The sequence below is a fragment of the Lactuca virosa genome, chromosome 9 (genome assembly GCF_052849685.1).
Source record: "Lactuca virosa cultivar CGN04683 chromosome 9, Lactuca_virosa_CGN04683_v6, whole genome shotgun sequence".
Lineage (NCBI taxonomy): Eukaryota > Viridiplantae > Streptophyta > Magnoliopsida > Asterales > Asteraceae > Lactuca > Lactuca virosa.
In genome coordinates, this window is record NC_136434.1 from 40,162,624 (window position 1) to 40,169,335 (window position 6,712).

General features: G+C 30.9%; 1 long non-coding RNA gene across 1 annotated transcript; it reads right to left on the minus strand.

The window, feature by feature from the left end:
• Window positions 1-1,533, minus strand: LOC145136336 (uncharacterized). Its single transcript, XR_013720397.1, has 3 exons — window positions 1,492-1,533; window positions 1,365-1,417; window positions 1-514 (listed from the first exon to the last, which is right to left on the minus strand). It is a non-coding gene; the product is annotated as an uncharacterized LOC145136336 (long non-coding RNA).
• Between the last annotated feature and the right edge of the window lie 5,179 nt (window positions 1,534-6,712).

Here is a 6,712-nt window from a genome sequence, read left to right on the forward strand (position 1 = left end):
TCGGCCTCCTTAGTGGGTCCCACGAGCATAATTTTTACATCACAAAAAAAACCTTAAAATTATACTTACCTTGATCAAATTAATAGCTTCCGAGCTTGCATTTGGGATAAGGTCAGCAAGATTTGCAGGCATAATCTACAAAGGGAAAAGACATAAATACCCTCCTCCTTATCCGCAATTACAAAAATATTAAAATCAGACTAACCATTGAATAATTGATATCCATTAACCAAGCAACATTCCTTGCATCCGGAAAAAGGGTCCAATCAGGTGTGCCAAGAACACAACATATCTTGTACAACTGATCTATTTCACTGTCCAATCATAAAACCAAATATCTCTCATCGCCTTTAATAACTTCATCTTTTGTTATGTGAAAAAAAAACATTGTGTACATATAATAAAAGGTTTCTTAAAAAAAAGTGAAAAGTTCATATAAAAAGCAACCTTTCCCCTGGAAACATCGGGCACAAAGTGAAAAGTTCAGCAAGTATTGCACCAACTGCCCACATATCTATAAACCAATCCCATTTAATGTTAATTAGTCAAAGACATCACATGTTATTAATACTTTGAATATAACATAAATACATAATATCATATTTAAAGGGTGTAAACGTAGTCAAAAAGCAAAAAGGGCAAACTTACACATTTGTAAAATGAATCACTATAATTATCTGAGATTATCAAATAAGCAGTTGTTGTACCTAAGGATCATCTTCAAAACTGAAAAAGGTACCAGAACTATAACCATGATCTGAATAAGATATTAGCAATAAAATTATCATCATAATGAATTAACAAGCAATTAAGAACATAAAGGATACAACCGCTCGAGCATTATCACCTGAGAAGTCAAATTGGTAGCAGTTTAAATAAAAGATGTGGGTAGTTACAAAGGCGATTAAAGGAGCTGCAACCATGACACGTGTAGCTTCACTTTTTATAATGAAAGCTCTTAGTATTGATACTATTAGAGAAAATCCAATAACTGCTGCTAAAGATGAGTAATCTAGCTTCTCTGTCATTTCCACATCCCTGAAGGGTAAAATGGTCATCTGACATTTCAACAAGAAAACTTACGTTGTTTCTTTTAATATGTTAAGTGGGAAAGATGGTGCTTTATCGTTTCTAAATATAAGGGTAAAATTGTTATTTACTCAGATTCAGTTGTATGAGATAAATGTGCAAAAGGGTAATCTTTGAAGATGTGGCAGGGATGAAAGTCAGGAGGAGAATTGAAGTTTGAAAGGATATTACTTACCTACTGTGATAAACAGTACTCCAAAATAAGAAGTTCATTGATAATGTCCCATAGATATGCCATAATCCAGTGTGTTCATAGAAGAAAGACATAATACTACCTATGGCAGGAGTGTATGAAGAAGATTGCAACAGGACTTTTGGTGCTCGATACCTTTTTCACATAACTTTATATTAAAAATTATTATTAAAAAAAATTTCTTAGGAAAAAAAAAATTAAGTACTCACCAGCGAGTAGAAACATAATCAGTAAAAGGAGGTTCAGATGACTATCTGTAGCCAGGCAAAAATTAACTTTCTTTATAGTATTGTTTGTCACCAACACTCCATATATCAGATGCACTACAGACACCTGTCATTTCTATCAACTGAAAAAAAAATAAAAAAATTAAAATTATATGACATGATATATAAAAATAAAAAATAAAAAACCTCGGGAGCCATCCAGTAAGGTGAGCCAACAACAAAATGCATATCAACATGTGCCTCTGTTAGCTTCATGGCAACCCCAAAATCCATCAATTTAACAACACCCTGGAAAAAGGAATCATAAATTTCATATTTCAGGAAATGTAATAGTAATACTTTACCTCTTTAGTAGTCAAAATATTTGCACCCTTAATATCCCGATGAATAACCCCTTGTTCATGTAAATAAACCAAACCTTCCAAGACGTGTCCATATTTTCAATGCTCAATATTTGTCAGTATACAAGATTTGGTGAAGGTCAAGATATTTAATGTTTGTAACAAATCTACTGGTGCTACATAAAAGGCCACCAATGGTTCAGGTAATGGCCCAAAATTATTTGGGTTGATGATGTTTGCAAGTGAGTCATTCTCCACATACCCTGTTTTCAGGATATGCTAGAAACAGTTGTATAGAGTAAAGTGGAAAACGGGCTTCTACCGATACTTGAATCCATTTCTGAACATCATACCGAGGTGGATTTGCAAGATATATTTCAGAGGTTCACTTTCGATACCATGTCCAAGGTACTGCTTGATAACGACCCCGAATGCTTGTCTCTTGATTTTCCTTACAACCCATGTCTGAAGGCCTTCACAAAAGGTGAAGAAGCTTTAATTCGAAGGGCTGTTACACCCCAAAGCCTTTGGAAACTGCAACAACTTCTGAGGGTAGGGAAAGAAAGTAAGTTGAACAGTGCAGGTTATACCTAAAAAGAAAACGCATTGGAATGTGATCAAGGTGGGATTGGAAAGAACCCTAAAAAATCTATGTCAAAATTACAAGAAATGCCAATGATAGAGTTCGAATCGATTAAATTCCGAGAAATTCGCAGACCAATTGAAGATAACTTACCCAAATGAAGTCGCGGATGCTTGAACGGATTGAACACGATTCTTCGAAACCCCTGAATTGGGTATCTGCAAGTTCCAGTTCTTCCACATTGGAGGACGAAATGGAGTGATCGGTCTATAAGATTTAGACAAAGAAGTAGAAGCGAATGGTTTACCTGTTTCTTAACGTTAGATAGGAAGAAGAGACAGAGAGTAAATGACGAACGGAAGGCAACATTACACAACGGGGTTTTGGGTGTAAGGATGATGTCAGCAAATGATCTAAGGGTGTAGAATATAGGATTGAAATGCAATGAATGCCCTGATTTCTTAAGTGGAGATTTTAAGGTTCTCTTTTAATAATATTTAGAGATTGGTTTAAATATCAATCCCCAACAAATTGTCGTTTGAGACATAATTGTGTATATCAAGATCATAAATATCAGTTCACGTAATAACATTAATATAAAACAGATTGTTTTTATAATGATTTTTTTGTTTTCGTTGTTTTTTATTACAGTATTTATCTTTGAGTGGGGCACCGTTTGTTGTAATAACAAGTTGCAACCTGTTTAGAAAGTAGAAACATCTACGTCTACAAATTATTGGACCATTGATCATAACATTTAATGAAAATAAAACTGCAAACTAGTGTTATATTCAAAATACATTTGACCATGCAACTGATGTCGACAAAGAACACAAACAGATCACAATCATCCATTTTAATGTCGGTTAATGTTGAGAGATTCACTTTTTCCATATTTTTTAGGATACATAAGGGAGTATGTAAAAACCTTCTTTTTTGGATTCAGTTGAAGTCAATTCTAACAAAAAAGTTGTGTATTGGTGGTGTTTGAGAAAATTTGTTGAAATATTAACATCAAAAAGCATACAAATACTAATTTTAATATGACCAAAACAAGTGTTTGATGTTCAAGATATATGAAGTCTGAAATTCAGATTGAAGACAATGACATATCACATAAAGCAATTATAAAATATACATTGAATCAGATGAAAATACATTTCAAATATACGACTAGTCTAAAATACATTATTTTAGAATGTTTTATCGCATGTACACATAATTAATGATAGTACAACTGATTTACTTAGAAATGCAATTTTTTGGAAATCGTCAATTTGGTCAATCCCTAAAAGTTAAGGTCATTTGCTTATATTCGAAACAATCATGTGATATTTTTGTGATTACATTTATCCTTATAAATGGAAAACGTTACATACGAGTATTGGAATTAAAATCTTAAAAGAAGGATTCGACATGTTCATGAATAAATGTATCACACATCTATTGATGCATATTAGCTTTTAATAAATTTACAAAAACACCCCTTGTAATTATTTTTAACCCTGAAATAAACACAAAGCATCAATCAACCCTTAATTAAACCGTCCCCGCGTACAATATAAGCCCAAATAGTCATGACAGACTGAACCCAGCTTCTAATACCAATTTGATCCATTTAAAAAACTCCTAGCCTTTGTGGAAAACAAAATCAAAACCCTTTTTAAATCATATGATATAGAGAAAGGAAATGATCATAATAGTCATTGTTTTCAAGGATTTACTATAAAATAACTAAAATTTTAAAGAATGTAAAAGATAATCATGATTTTTGCAAGGGTGCCGTTTGCAAAAATCTAGATTATTTGCAGGTGTGTGAAAATTATTTTTTTTGTCAATTCACAACTTCATCGTATGAATTCCGTTTGAGATGTTTTTTTTTCTATTGTGCTCTTTATAACAATAAATTTTCATGGACATATTATACTCCAAATTTGAATGTTGGAAAGTCATATTTTTTTAGCTTCAAATTAAGTTATTCAGTTAAAAATATGAAAAACCAACCTAACTTTGATCATTCATAAATTTTGCATACGAACTTCGTTTGAGTTGATTTTTTTTCATTGTATTATTTGTAACAAGTCTATCAATCTACATTATTCACTCCCAATTCAGATGTCATAAAATCATACTTTTTCAACTCCAAAGTAAGTTATTCTGTGAAAATTGTGAAAAAAAAAAACTTCATAACTTTCGCATACGAACATTATAAATATCATCAGATTATTTGTGTTCTCCCAATCACAAGGATGGCCTGAAAAAAAAAAATTAAAAATGCCACATAGATTTTCACAATTGTTGACTTATAAAAATAAAATAAAAGTTTTTAAAAAAAAACTGAGAAAAATGATAAGCTACCTAGATTTTCACATATGGTGACGTGTAAAGATTTCAGAAAAATAATAGACCATGTAAATTTTAGGAGATGGTGGTCTACAAAAATTGTAGCTATTATAGTCATTTTTCTTATATATAATTATTTTATGAAAAAAAAACCTTGAAAAATGATCATTATAGTCATTTTCTCATAACATCATGCCTTTGTGAAAGAAATAAAACAATATTATATTATAACTTTTTCCATGAATAAAGTGTTGGAGTAAGAAAGAGGCTAAGGCCATGGGGTATTCAACCCATGCCAATGGGCTTTGAGTTTCTTCCTGCTCAACCAAAACCACCACTAATCAATGGATGATTAAGTACAATACTTCATACATAGCCATGAATCATGATCGTAGAAGAGATAAAGAAAAGAGAAAGAAGAATAGGAAGAGAGATAGAAACTTTCTAATTGGTGTGTGCCCATCCGTGCTACTTTCCACGAACCACCACGGCTGTGACACAGAGTTTACACGATCGTGGTGCAACCTCCACCTGGCCACGAGTCTGTCTCGTGGTTTATATACACTTTGGCCTAACAATTGTCAATTTTTTTATTTTATACAACAATATTAAAAATTAGACTTTAACATTGACTCACCAAAAATTGTTAAAGATATTTCCCGTTTATATAAAAAGTATTGTATATAAATAGTTGAGCACTACTAATTATTTTTTTGCAAATCATATTTTAATATATGTGATAATAATTTCAACCCTTTTAACTCTTTCGAAAAAAATATCAATCTTTTTAAATTTACTTGAACAATGATCATCAGATACTTGTATAAAACTATAATCATGCCATAGAGACATTTACAAAGAACTTATATTATATTGATTGAATACAATGTCGACACGTGTATTAATGTCGTCGCACATCCCCCACCCAAAAAATAAATGTATTATCTTAAAATGATGAAACAGTTAGTGTTGGAAAATGACTTTGATTGCGAAATAATGAAGGGGTTCGTTCCAGGTATTAAATGAGAAATTGACCAACATTATTTTCACTCATGTTTTTTTTTTCGCATTTACTTCCATCAATTACGAAATATCAAACCATGGGCTGCCACGTCTGATCTTTAGTTTGTGTTTCAATATAGGTTTGTTTTGTGTGAGACTTTTGTTTATGTGAAGAGATTTATAGGAGATTAGACTCGAAAGACAAAAATTGGATTTATAAGCTCGTTAATTTATGAGAGAGAAGGAAAATGGATATAGGCGTAAAGTATATTAACGATTAGGTTATAACCCGTAGAAACCACGGTAGGTATGTTCAAATTTTTTATTATATAGACAAAAATAAGATTAAATGTCAACATAGTAAAAAGTAATGTATTTCAGATTGTAAGTAAAGTCGGATGAATTTGATAAGTAAAAAGAAAATCTTTTAAATTACATTTTAAAACACTTCTTTGTATATATCATTTGACGTTTTATTATTTGACGTTTTATTGGTTAAATTACAATTTTTTTTTATCTAAAATCAATAACTTCAATCATTATATGTTCATTTTTCTGGATAAAACAACATATAACTGACCATGTGAGAAAATTGGTTCTTGTAAAAAAAATCAACCTTTGACATCGATTGACATTGACTTTTATTTATGGTCATAGCAAAACAAACAGCGAGCGAAAATTGTCTCATTTTCAATTTGAATGGAATTTTGACGTCCAAAGGTGTTAAAGACAATTTATAAAAGGAATATGTACTATATAAAAGTGTATAGATAAATATATGATAAAATCATTGTTATTGTATATATTATTACTAAGCACTTTGTATGTATAAAATTGTTTAAAAATTAAACGTTAATGATGAAACATTAATTTTGTAAACTAAAATTTAACAATAATAATTTATTGTGTTAAAAAAAGCTGTAATACTTGAAAG